This window comes from Ovis aries, chromosome 4 (assembly GCF_016772045.2).
Source record: "Ovis aries strain OAR_USU_Benz2616 breed Rambouillet chromosome 4, ARS-UI_Ramb_v3.0, whole genome shotgun sequence".
NCBI classification, from domain to species: Eukaryota; Metazoa; Chordata; class Mammalia; order Artiodactyla; family Bovidae; genus Ovis; species Ovis aries.
In genome coordinates, this window is record NC_056057.1 from 101,044,518 (window position 1) to 101,058,584 (window position 14,067).

The 14,067-nt window shown below is 46.5% G+C and overlaps 1 long non-coding RNA gene across 2 annotated transcripts in view; it reads right to left on the bottom strand.

Moving 5' to 3' along the window:
* Positions 1-908: 908 nt before the first annotated feature.
* LOC114114614 (uncharacterized) overlaps positions 909-14,067 on the bottom strand; it is a 34,018-nt gene continuing 20,859 nt past the window's right edge. For both annotated transcript variants that reach the window (XR_009600451.1, XR_003589247.3), the window contains 3 exons: positions 13,253-13,400; positions 12,595-12,864; positions 909-4,488 (listed from right to left, as the gene is read on the bottom strand). This is a non-coding gene — a long non-coding RNA (uncharacterized LOC114114614). The remainder of the gene's footprint in view (positions 4,489-12,594; positions 12,865-13,252; positions 13,401-14,067) is intronic.

Sequence of the window (14,067 nt, forward strand, 5' to 3'; positions counted from 1 at the left end):
AATATGGCCAAATTACTTCCAAACAGATTGTATTAATTTACACCTCTACCAGCCATAAGTGAGAGGATCTGCTTCCTCTACAATCTTCTGCCTTATTAAACTTTAGGATTCTTGTCCATTTGTTAATTAAGAAAATGGTATTTCAGTGTCTTTCATTTGCATCTTTTATTATGAGCGAGGTAGAGCGTCTGTATTTCCTTTTTATGGGCTATTCTTCACCCATGTAACTTTGGGCCATTAATCATTTTACCTATCATTTTGGAAGAGCCTTTTTTATCTATGGAATGTGAACTGAAAATATTTTTCTATTTGTCACTGGTCCTTGTTTTTATAATGGTTCATTCGGCTGTTTGTGTTTATCCATGCAGAGGTTTCAATTTTTATGAAGTAAACAATTTTAACCTTTTTTTTCTCATCTGGATTTTGAATCATTTTAGAAATGCTTTAACCATTCTAAGGTTATGAAAGATTTCTCTCTTGTTTTCTGATTTTTTTTTTTTTTGTCATCACATTTAAATCTTGACCCACTTGAAAATTTTCTTGGCTTTTGGCAGAAGGTATGGTTTACAAATTGTTTCCAGATGGCCTACCAGGTTGTAATAACACCTTTTATCAAAAAGTCTATGTTTTCCCCACAGATTTTCCAGTGTTCTTATATACCAAACTCCTTCATTGGAAGGAAGGCTATTTCTGGGTATTCTCCAGACTATTTCTAGATTTTCTACCATTTCATTAGTCTGTCTGCTTATTTATTCACTAGTACTACTAAATTAAAATTTTGAAGTTTAATAATACTACTGTGATAATTAATAATACTAATATAAATACTACTCATTACCTTTTCCAGAATTTTCTCTGAGAACATTAGAATCATCTTGTCTTACTCCAGAAAAAAAAAGTTTGTGGGTATTTATGTTGATATATTAAGCTTATAAATTCTTTTACAGAATATTGGCATATCACAGCATAGTATTCCTTTCTCTTTGTTCAGATTCTCTTTTGTTTCCTTTTAGAACAGTTTTCAAGGTTTTTTTTCCTCTAGGTCTTGAGATTTTTGGTTAATTTTATCTTTTTTCTTTCTAGTTCCTATTGTAAATGCTGCCTGTTTTCCCCATTTTATCTTCAGAGGTTTATTGTTTATTAGTTCTGGAGCCTACTATATTACTAAATATTCTTATTGTTTTGAGATAGTTTCTCTGTCAGTGTTTTGGGGGTTGTCTGGTATATCATCACAGAATTTGTAAATGGTGATGTTTACCTCTTCCTTTCCAATTGTTTTTATATCTCTTTAAAGTCTGAAAAGACTTTCTTTTGTCTTGTGACAGGAAAGTTAATGGAATGGTTCTTCAGCAATACCTGTGCAGAGTAAGGTTATTGGGATGGGGAGAGTTTGGGTGTGTGGGTGTGTGTATATATCTATATCTATATATCTATATATATATATACTTAAATTTTATTTATTTATTTTTGGCTGCTTTGGGTCTTTCTTGCTGCACAGGCTTTTCCTCTGGTTTTGGTGAGCAGGGACTACTCTCAGTTGCCGTGTGAGGGCTTCTCATCGCAGTGGCTTTAGGACTCTAGAAAACAGGCTCAGTAATTGTGGTGCACAGGCCTCGCTGCTCCAGACCACGTGGGATCTTCCTGGATCGGAGATGGAACCTGAGTCTCCTGCATTGCCAGGCAGATTCTTAACCACTGAGCCACCAGTGAACCCCTGGGCATATTTACATATGGAGCACAGGTGTCTACTAGGGAGGGACTGGTTTGAGACCCTAATCCCCTCTTTAGGAAATTCAATGTTGTTATAAGTTATAAACTGAGTTGCCCAGCAGGTTAGATGGCAAGAAAGAATAACAGACATCTCTGAGAGGAAGCTCACATAGGGTTAGGGAGTCTAGCCTAGGGCTCAGAGAGCCTACAGTATTCGGCCTTTTTAGGAACTCCTCTAGGTTTAACTCTTACGGAGCTGTGAATGTGACTTTGGGGAAAGAAACAACTGTGTGTGCATGTGTGTGTATCTTCCTACATGCATAGATGGGAAGAGTGGGTTATTGGACCTGTAACATTTGAAGTCCAAGTTCTTACACTCCTTCCGTGGGATGCTGGGTGTGGGGCTGAGGGCTGGGGGACCCCTCCATAGTACTCAGCTGCAGGGAGCGCTGTGCTTAGGGCTGCCTTTCATCCTGTGGATTGCAGCCTTCACAGCATCGTCCTGGTGACTCCTGGGGTGAACGGGCCTGTTCTGGGCGCTGGGCCCATTGTATTGGAGGTGATGTCATGTTTTAGGAGAAGAGGCAGCAAGGATGGAGAATGAGGATATTGGGGGACTGGGAAGAGCATAGATGCTTCTCCACCTCCAAACCAACCTCTAACCTTCAGAACCCCTCTTCAGAGCTGAAGCGCACCAGCTCTGCCTGCCCCCAACAGGTAGCAGGAGAGGTGATCAGACGAGGTCCTTGCATAGCAGCATACTCTTTTGTGTATGTGTATGTGTGTGTTTTGTGTATGTATAGTGAATTATTTCTAGACATAGTGATGGTTAGAAGGACAAAGTGTAGACCAAGCAACACATGAGGTATTTGCCAAGTCAAAGGCGAGCAAGGAGAGTGACTGATGGAATCAAAGACATTTACTACTGTGATGAAAGGAGTACCGTTGTCAGAAGTCTTGGCTTAACGTCGATTCAGATGAGAGCTAGGAGTCTGTTCAGGACCTTAAAGCCAATAGGTGGTAAAAACGCTGCTGCTGAACCATCACAAGCCACACATAGGTTTAAGGCCTGCTCAAATCTGCTCCACATCACAGAGTGAATTTGAGGGGCTGACTGCAGACACACTGGCCTGAAGATCACAGATGATGAGGATTTTCTTAGGATACTTGCAGAGATCATTGTGGGGGTGGGGACGGGGAGTAGTTTACCTGTCTCAACAGGTGTTTGGTGTGGGTAATATTGGCCTATGTATTTATTTTCCAGCTTTATTAAGATGTAATTGACATATAACATCGTGTAAGTTTAATGTGCACAATGACGCCTTCTCTCTACCTGCAACCTTGCTGTGTGGCCTCCAGGTGTCCTGTGTAATTTCCAGGACCTGTAAATAATAAATCTTGTTCCTTTCAAAGTTAAAAAAAAAAAAGGTAAAGTGCACAACATATTCTTTTGATACACTTAAATATTGCAAAATCATTACCATGTTAGCATTACCTAATACTTCCATCCCCCAAAATTAGTATTTCTTTTTAGTGATGAGAACATTTAAATCTACTCTCTCAGCAATATCCGATGTATGCTATAGTATCATTAACTATAATCACTATGCTAGGTATTAGATCCCCAGAATTTGTTATTTTTATAACAGGAAGTCTGTGCTTTTTGACCAGTACCTCCCTATTTTCCCCACGCCCAGCCCCTGGTAACCACCATTCCACTCTCTGTTTCTCTGAGTTCAGCATTTTTATATCCCACATGTAAAGGAGGTCATATAGCGTTTGTCTTTCTCTGCCGGACTTATTTCATTTAGCATAATGCCTTCAAGCTTCATCCAAGTTGTAGCGAGCAGCAGGATTTCTTTGTTTCCATGGCTGAATACTGTTCCATTGTGTATGTGTACACCACATCTTTACCTGTTCATCTGCTGATGGACATTTGGGCTGTGTCCATGTACTGATTATTGTACATAATGCTGCGGTGAACAGGGGAGTACAGATACCTCTTTGAGATCCCGTGTTAGCGTCCTTTGGATGTATACCCAGAAATGAGACTGCTGGATTGCATGGTAGTGCTGTGTTTAATTTTTCTGAGGAAACTCTATATTGCTTTCCATGGTGGCTGCACCATTTACTTTCCCACCAGAGATGCACAAGGGTTCTCTTTTCTTCACAGGCTCCCAACACTCATTATCTCTTATCTTTTTGATGACTGCCCCAAATGACGCATGTCATCCACAAGTGGTGTTAAAGCTCTGCGTGGTTGAGTCACAGTCCTATTGGTGGCAGTGAGTCCAGAGGTGGCTTCTTCACTTTAGACTCACAGCCCTTTAGAACTGGATCTGCTTGAAGCAGGAAGGCTGTCTTGTCACTCTGTGCTGAGTATAGGCAGGGCTACCCTTTGGTTTGCATAAGCTAGCCTGGGGTTTTTTGGAGTGGTTTTTGGAAGGAAGTTCTGGAAGTGGGTCTTGATTTCTTACTAGAGCAGTTGGAAGCTTGGAGACTTTATAAAAAATGTGACTTTCTTTTGCATCCCTGACTAGCAAAGTGGAGCAGTGTGGTTACACTTTGCCCTTTCTTCAACGTGTTTTTTCCAGGGGGCTGAGTTCTCCTTTGCACTGAGAAGACAGAGTCAATGTACTAGACCCCGAAACACAAAACATGCAACAGAGAAACTTCCGTTGCTAAACCACTGAGTTTGGCTGGAAGTTCTGCCGGTAGCAGGCCTCTCAAACAGCAGACACGTGGTCCCCACTTTTCAGCCAACGTCTGGTGTCCAGCCTGTGAGAGTGAAAAAGAACCAGAAGACTGGGTCAGGCATCTTCAATTCTGGCCTCACATCAAAATTTTAAGAACTCATGGAGCGTTTACAAATTCTGGTTGCTCAGGCCGCTTCCCCCAGAAATCCTCATTCAGTGGGTCTGGGTTGGGGCCCGGTGAGTGACTCAGATGTCCAGCCAGGGTTAGGAAGCGCCAGTCTAGGCTTGTCCTAAGGCATCACCAGGGAGCCGAGTGACCTTTGGCAAATCACTTTACTTCCCTGGATTTCAGTTTCCTCATCTCTAAAATAAGAACTTGGATTGGAGGTATCCAAACTGGCCACAAGTCAGCAACTCCCAGGAAGCCTTAGAAACAGATTCCAGAGTCCTTCTCCAGATGGCCGAGTCTGAATCTTTGGGCCCAGGGCCCAGGAACCTGTGTGTTTAAAGATTGGGGTAAAATGCATGACACACATTTTACCATCTGGACTATTTTTACTAATTCGGTGCAGTCATGGTAAGTATATTCATATTGTTGTGCAACCAATCACCAGAAATTTTTCATCTTGGAAAACTGAAACCCCGTATCTATTAAACAACAGCTCCTCATTCTGTCCTCCCCCAGCGCCTGGCAACCACCTGTGTCTGTGACTCTCAGTACTCTCCTAATCGCTGGAATCATACAGCATTTGTCTGTCTATGCTGGGCCTATTTCACTTAGCATAAGCTCTTCAAGGTTTATTGTGAAGCAGGTGTCAGAATTTCCTTCCTCTTTCAGGATGAATAGCATTCTGCTCTATGTATAGACCACATTTTGTTTATTCCTTCATCTGTTGGTGGGAACTGGGGTTGCTTCTACCTTTTATTTGGTTTTGGCTGCGCTGGGTTTTCATTGCACTGGGTTTGCATGGGCTTTCTCGAGCTGTGGCGAGCAGGAGCTACTCTCTAATTGTGGTGTTCAGACTTCTTACTGTGGCGTCTTCTTGTTACAGAGCTTGGGCTCTCAGCACGCAGGCAGTGGTTCGGGCACATGGGCTCAGTAGTTGCAGCTTGAGGGCTCTGGAGCTTGGGCTCTAGGTGTCCATGGTAAGCTTTGGACTGGCTTAGTTGGAGAAGGCAGTGGCACCCCACTCCAGTACTCTTGCCTGGAAAATCCCATGGGCGGAGGAGCCTGGTAGTCTATAGTCCATGGGGTCGCTGAGGGTCGGACATGACTGAGCGACTTCGCTTTCACTTTTCACTTTCATGCATTGGAGAAGGAAATGGCAACCCACTCCAGTATTCTTGCCTGGAGAATCCCAGGGATGGGGGAGCCTGGTGGGCTGCCGTCTCTGGGGTCGCGCAGAGTCGGACACGACTGAAGCGACTTAGCAGCAGCAGCAGCAGTTGCCCCTCATTGCGTGGAATCTTCCCAGACAAGGGATCAAACCCGTGTCCCCTGCTTGGGCAGGCAGATTCCATCCACTCTGCTACCAGGGAAGTCTTCTACCTTTTGACTATTGTAAATAGTGCTGCTATGAACTTGGGTGTACATACATCTCTCTGAGACCCTACTTTCAGTTTTTTTGGACGTACACAGAAGTGAATTGCTGGACCACATGGTAATTTTAATTTTTTGAGGAACCATCAAAGTGTTTTCTCCTGCAGCTGCACTGTTTTACATTCCCACCAATAGTGCCTTAGAACCCCAGCTTCTCCACATCCTTGCAGCCCTGATGGGCATGAGGAATCTGTACGTTTAATAAGCTGTCCAAGAGATCCTGGAATTGTCAGTCCCTGGGTAGGGTACCATGCCATTGGACCTAGCGGTGACTTGGACTCTTTCTAGCTTGAAAGTAGATGCATATATAAGGATAAACTTGAATATATAAGGATGCACATATATATAAGGATAAACTTGAATGGCTAAACTTACAGTGAGTGTCAGCAGTTGTCATGATTTGCCTCCATGCTATGTCTGTCTGGGGGCTTCCCTAGTGGCTCAGGTGGGTTGGACACGACTGAGTGACTTCACTTTTCACTTTGCTGCATTGGAGAAGGAAACGGCAGCCCACTCCAGTGTTCTTGCCTGGAGAATCCCAGGGACGGGGGAGCTTGGTGGACTGCCGTCTATGTGGTTGCACGGAGTCGAACACGACGGAAGTGAGTTAGCAGCAGCAGCAGCTAGTGGCTCAGGCAGTAAAGAATCTGCCTGCAATGCTGGAGACCTGCATTCAGCCCCTGGGTTGGGCAGATCCCCTGGAGAAAGGAATGGCTACCCACTCCAGTATCCTTGCCTGGAGAATTTCATGGACAGAGGAGGCTGTCTGTCCATGGGGTTGAAAAGAGTTGGACACAACTGAGCGACTAACATTCTCACTTTCTATGTCTGTCTGGGATTATTCTCTAGCTGTTTTAGGTGTGAGCAGTTTTCCTCTCCATTGACTTTGAAGGTGGAATCAGTGCCTGGCAACTTGATAGACTCAAAAATGGAGTGAATCAAGGAGTGAACAAATGAAAGTCCCTAAGGCAGAGAACTGGCCTTCTGTTTATTATGAACCTCTCGCTGCACTAAGCAGAAGTATGCTAACACAGTTCATACTGGTAAGTGTTCGATTGTGAAGTAGACACACACGGATCATTTTTGCCAGTATATGAGTTGGCATACTGAGAAGACTGAATGCAGCGTGAACCCCAGGTGACTGTGCTTGGCTTTCTGCCTTATAGGAGAGTTCTTTGGTCAAGGCAAAGCCTGTGTAAGCAGCATCAGAAGGTACAGGGGCAGGGGTCCCCAACCTCTGGGATCTAGTGTCTGTTGATCTGACATGGAGCTGATGTAATAATAAAGAGCACGATAAGTTGAATCATCTGGAAATCTCTCCCCCCCACCCCCCCACATACCATGGTCCATGGAAAAATTGTCTTCCATGAAACCCGTTCCTGGTGCTAAAATGTTGGGGACCACTGGTCCAGGGGATCACACCTAGATGAATGAGTCTGTGCATTTCTCTTCCCTGTGCACGGAGCTCCCAGGGCTAGCCAGCTGTTGGCAGCCAAGAGCAGGTAACACCCTGGAGCAGGTCTGTCTGTCCAGGGGAGCCTCCCATCAAACCGTGGCCTGCCCTGCCCTGCCGGCTTGCTGGTGCCAGTGCTGCTCAGGGGAGCTGGGGCCCTCCCTTAATGGGTGGCCCAGCAGAGGGGAGACTGGTGCTTTGCTCTCTGGAAGGTGGAGCAGGGTGTCACACCACAGCACGGGATGTCCTGCCGATCACAGCCCCGTGGGTGTGTCTGAAGTTGTGTCCTGCAGGGGCTCCAGTGCCTGTAGCCCTTCCCATCTGGACCGCGGTCACAGAGTAGACAGCCCCGCAGCCTCCTTGGCACCTTGGGTGTACCCAGCAGGGGTTGGGGCACCAGCTTCATCATGGCCAGTGTGCTCAGTCGTGATGCTCCCCTGGCTGCAAATCAGATCTTCCCTTGGAGTAGACGGCCTCAGGATTACTTACAGGGTCATAGTGAATCACACATAGTGGGGAGTTTTAACTTTGCAGGGCGGTGAAGTGAAAGTGTATATTTCTTCAACAGCCTTGGCCAGAAGCATTGATGTCATCTGCTCCCTGTACTCACTAATTGCAGGCCCTGCTCTGCCTTTCACATCCCCCTATTCAACATAGAATTTTTTTTTTTTTTTAATCAGCACAGCAGGTTCTTCTGGCCTCTCTGAGTTTTCTCTTGGAAGGTGGTGAAGCTTGAATGAGTGAACTGATTTAAAAACCAGGGTGGGACTTCCCCATTGTCCAGTGGTTAAGAATCCACCTGCCAATGCAGGGGACATGTGTTTGATCCCTGGTTCGGGACTATCCCACCTGCTGTGGGGCAGTGAAGCTCATGAGCCACAGCTACTAAAGCCCTAGAGAGTAGTGGGGCAGGGGTGGGGCTGCAACTAGAGAAAGTCTGCATCCGGCAGTGATGACCCAGCACAGCCAGAAACAAACAAAATTTAAAAATGATTAGAAGGGTATGTTTTTAAAAAAGCAACAACGGAATGCATCTAGAAGAAGGTCCTTAGAGAAGAATGTGTAGATCCATGAAATGAACAAGTGTATTTGCAACCGTAGCTGACATGGACAGCGTGTCCTCAGAACTGGCTGTGCCGAGCCTCTCCCTTCCCACAGAGGAGAGAAGGGAGGCCCTGAGCGGGTGGGTGACTTGCCCACCATCACACAGCTTGTAGCGGAGTTGCTGCCATCTGTATCTTGGTCCCTGGCTTCTCCTGCCATGGTGCTGTTTGCTCGCAGGCCTTCCATCCGTTCGTTCATTCTCTGCTCCCTACTCCATGCTCCCAGCACTTAGAAGAAAAAGTGAGGCAAGACATACATAGCACAGAAGTAACTTTTTTAATATGCACTGTTTAGTGCCTTTCAGTATATTCACAGTGTTGGGCAGCCGTCACTTGTCTTTAGTCCTAGAACATTTCCCCCAACCCCAAAGGATACCCTGTGCTCATTAGGCAGTCACTCCCCATTCTCTGGCTCCCAGTCCCTGGTAACCACTGACTGGCTTTCTATCTCTATAGATTTGCCTATTTTGGATATTTCATACAAACAGAACCCTAAAATATATGGTCTTCTGTGTCTGGCTTCTGTCACTTAGCATGTGTTGAAACCTCACCTGTGTTGTAGCACATATCAGCACGTCCCTCCTTTTTAAGGCCAAATCGTTATCCATTGTGTGGAGACACCGTATTTTCTTTATCCATTCCTTTGCTGGTGAGCATTGGACTGTGAACAGTTCTGCTATGAACAATTGGGTACAAGTATTTGTTTGGATTCCAGTGTTCAGTTCTTTGGGGGTGTATACCTAGCTGTGGAATTGCTGGTTTAAATGGAAATTCTATGTTTAACTTTTTGAGGAACTTTCTAGCACTTTTGAGAGGAGCAGGTCTTTGCTTACACTTCCAGTCTTAAGAAGACCGGAATAGGCTTAAACGTCTTTGTGTGCGCATGCTAAATTGCTTCAGTCACGTCCAACTCTTTGTGACCCTGTGGATGATAGCCCGCCAGGCTCCTCTGTCCACGGCAAGAATACTGGAGTGGGTTGCCGTTTCCTCCTCCAGGGGATCTTCCTGACCCAGAGATCAAACCCAAGGTTTCCACATCTCCCAGTTCTTTACCACTAGCGCCACCTGGGAAGCAGTCTCTACACACTGTCAAATGTCTGACTGAAAAACCAACTGCGTGAGTGTCCTCGATGGTTTAGACCCAAATGTTTGACTCTACGGGAACCCTAACACCTGTGTTCATTAAACACACAGAGACCCAAACATGTAGATGAAGGTGACCAACTCAGCAAGTGCAGAGACCACAGGCATTGGGAGAGAGAAGGTTGAATGGCTGACTGTCATTCAAGCTACAGAGAGTCTGCATTTCTGTATCAACACAGATGCTGACTAAAGACCAATTTAAGTCGAATAAAATGAGAACAGGGTTGGGGTGGGGAGGTAGAGGGTGGGGATGGGGGGATGGGCAGAATCTAATACCCGCCTCTCGGGCACCTGTCTGCCTCAAGCTTCTGGACTCAGAGGCATGTATCAACTTGCATGGCCCCAGTAACCAGCTTTCTTGGGCAAAAACATCTCCCTTAGCCCAACATACCACAGCTACTTTGTTGTGGAAATTTAACCTTCTTAAAAACAAAATCCCATGACTCACCCTGTCCATCGCTAAACTGGAAAAGTATAGCCTGGTAGACCAGTAGAAGTAGCTAGCTGAAAATATCTCATCTATACTGCATCTTCTGAAGATCTGAGACCTCTATTAAGCTGGGGATTTTCAGGAGTAAGCATCTTTGGCCTCTGGTCAATAGACAGGGGACTTCCAGTGCTCTTTGTGATTTTCAGAGTGCTTGTTGCTTTGAGAGTCAGTGGAAAGAGAAGGGACTCTGGCATTAGACTGAACTAGACCCCCAAGTCTTGATCCTAATGCTTCCCAGTGGTGTGAAGCCTGTTTTCTTCGTGAGCCTGTTTTGGTATGCTTTGCTTTTATTTGCTTATGTACCATTACCTTTGGGCTGGTGTGAGGATTAAATGAGATAGGGTGTGCATCTGTTCTTTTCTGTGTCAAGCACATTAGGCCTTCTTGTCTCACCCTTCATCCAGATCCCATGTAACGTTTATTCTTCACACCAGTTGTTTGCTGTCCATGGTTTAGCGGGTGAAAGCACAGCAGCAGGACCTGCCCACGTGCACAGAGCAGTATATTAACAGACTTGCAGGCTTTCACTCTACTGAGATACTCCATGAGCCTTGCTTCTTTCTGCGCCTTCATTTCCTTTTCATTCTACTGCAGGATGAATTAGGTCGCCCAGAAGGCACATTCTTTCTCCAGAACATCAACACACCCTATTTCCTTTGAAGGGCAGAATCAAAGGAAAGCAAACAAGAGACCCAGAGAAGACCATTGTGCTGGCCGGGAAGGTTTGGGCGCCTGTGGATGCTTGGATCTGAGCCCCTCACTCCAGCTTCCGCAGTCTCAGCAAGCAGAGGAATTCTCTGTTCAAGTGCCATCTTCTGTCTCCTGCGGGACAGCGCCCTCTGCCTTCAAAGCCCTTGACTTTTCTTTCATGATTCCAAGTTCATAATCACTGTCAGTCTCAGTTCATGGGGACTCCCTCCCTCCACAAATGTGTGGAGTGTGCCAACCATGGGCTAACCTTGCCATCAGCCAGCTGGTTGGAGTTGCATTTCCAAGTTAATGGACCCAGTGCTAGTTATACCGCAGTGAATGTATTAGTCTCAGGCGGACAAGTGTCTTACGGTGCTTATATGTAGACATTGCCAAAACAGTCAAATTATTCCAACAGCATGGGAGTAAATTCTCACTCCCCGAGTCTTTAAAGTTTAAATACTTCCCCAATCATTTGTAAGCGGTAAGATAAACAGCCCTCTAGTGCGTCATTTGATTAAAGGCAAACGTACGCAACCAGGCTTCCTTTGAGTGTGAGAATAATCTCTCTACTGTTCACCCCCGTTTCTCCCTGAGCACTTTCATACTTTCTGAAGAACCAGGGAGAAAGCAGCCTTCCCCTCCCTTTCTCTGCCGATCTCCACAGGAAAGAGGTGGGTGACACCCAGTTGGTGAGGTGGGGAGAAGGGCCTCTGAGAGTGTGTCCTGAAGTGTGTGCGTGTGTGTTAGCCGCTCAGTCGTGTCTAACGCTTTGTGACCCCATGGACCGTAGCCCGCCAGGCTCCTCTGTCCGTGGGATTCTCGCAGGCATACTGGAGTGGGCAGCCATTTCCTATTTGGCTAAGGAAGCTCGCATGCTAAGTCAACGCTTGCTCCAGGACGTGCTCTCGGAACCTCCCATGTGGAAGTTACATTTCTCCCCTGCCATGGAATCCTCTGTGAAGCGAGTTCCCGCTGGGGCCTCCTGGGGTCACGCCGCAGCCCTTGGCTGGAATCTCCCAATTCTTCAAATTCCAGGAGGGAGGGGGGCTGATGTAGTTGGTCGGGGTCACTGCAGCCTCCAGGCCCCCAAGTCTTTGGATGTGTCCCTGCCCTCAGCTCAGCTGCCCACATATGACCACAGCCATGGCTCCAGTGACCAGAAAGCCCCACTGAGCCCGGTTGAATTGTTCCTAGAGCTGGGCACTTGCAGAGAGGGGGCACCTCACCTCTCCGCACAGCCTCCCACCATCTTCTGACTTCTCACCATCTCCCCTCCTCCCCTCCATCCCCCCACACCCCATCCACCACCCCCCCCAGCAGACAGCCCCGGCTCCCCGCCTTGGAAGCTCTTGTACTCCCCATATCTCCCACCCTCACGGGCTCACCATGCACCCCGAGTCCTCACCAGCTTCCTCTCCCAGACGAGGAGTTTCTTCCTGAAGAGGGGTGGTGGCAGCTGTTTAAGAGGATAGTTTTATCCCCAGTATCAGTTATACCATCCAGTTATACGGTGAGTCTCCTGCCCACATGGTGGGGTTTGCAGTTCTTGTAAGGTCGTTGGGGGGTCCATGCTGCCCTTGCTCACGGGGACACCCCACCTCTGATTCTGCTCAGGCACCCCTTGGTCAGGGACGCAGTTGTCCCTTTCTGCCCCACAGAAGGGCTCCCTCAGCCCAGCTCTCCACCTGCAGATCAGAGGGACTTACCTATGTCAGGATGTCCTTCCAGCTGAACTTGGAGGAGCCTTTCCACTTGGGGCAGCTCGTCCTCCCCTCTGGACCTCTCTCATAGAAGGGTCTTTCTTCTGCTTGGAGTGCTCCTCATCCCTCCAGGGTCCTGGCTGCCCCCCACTCCTATTTTCAGTGGCCACCATCTATTCTCTCCCCTTCCTCAGGCCTCTGAGGAGGAAATATTTATCTCTCATTTAAGTGGAAGTCAGTGATTTCTTTGGCTTTTCATTTCCACTTTGGTGTAACCTGGGGAAGAGAAGATGGCCCCATGGTACAAGTGAAAAAGAGGGAAGAGAAATACGTATACGGCTATGGTAGTGCGCACAGGCTGTGCACTGCACAAATCCAGGGTCTCGTTCACATGGACTGTGATGTGATATGAAAAATGGGGTTTGCTGGATGAAAATGCTTTCTTTGAGCTCTGCCTTCTCTTATTTGGGGGCAATATGGAGGCAGGGAGAGGGTAATGTGCTTTGAGCCCCGAAGATCACAATTTGAATCCCCTCGTTTCTGTCACCATCCCATTAAATGGTCCTGGACAACTCTCATAACATCTCAGACTCCAGTTTCCTTATTTATGAAAGGAAAATGATAGCACCCCCTTTACAGAATTGCTGTGAGAAAGAAGTGAGACCTGATATTAATCAGATGGCATATATAAGGTACTCCATAGATGCTATTTCCCAGGAGAGTTGTCTGATTGAAGGAGTGTTTGTCAATCTCATTTTTGGTCCTTTTCAAGTGAAAATAAACAGGGCCTTCAAGAAATGCCAAGGGTATATCTGTTGGAGGAAGAAAAAGATACAGTTATTTCCCTTGAAGCTCAATTGAGGAAAATAAGAAATTAAGATATGTGGCCTATTGGGACATTCCAGAAAATTGCCATCTTTAAAAAATATTTATATATTTATGCTTATTTGGTTGTGTCATTTCTTAGTTGAAGCATGTGGAATCCATTATATATATATATATATATATATATATGCATGTATGTATATCAGAGAAGGCAGTGGCACCCCACTCCAGTACTCTTGCCTGGGAAATCCCATGGATGGAGGAGCCTGGTAGGCTGCAGTCCATGCTAAGGGTCAGACACGACGGAGCGACTTCCCTTTCACTTTTCACTTTCATGCATTGGAGAAGGAAATGGCAACCCACTCCAGTGCTCTTGCCTGGAGAATCCCAGGGACGGGGAGCCTGGTGGGCTGCCATCTATGGGGTCGCACAGAGCCGGACACGACTGAAGTGACTTAGCAGCAGCAGGTATATAGTTGCACATATATATATTTAGTTGCAGCCCGTGGAGTTTAGTTCCCTGACCAGGGATTGAACCCAGGCCCCCTGCATTGGGAACACAGCATTAGCCACTGGATCACCAGGGAAGTTCCACAAGTTGCAATCTGAACATCAGAAAGCACAACTTATTGAGCCCTTCCTGAATGTTAGGCA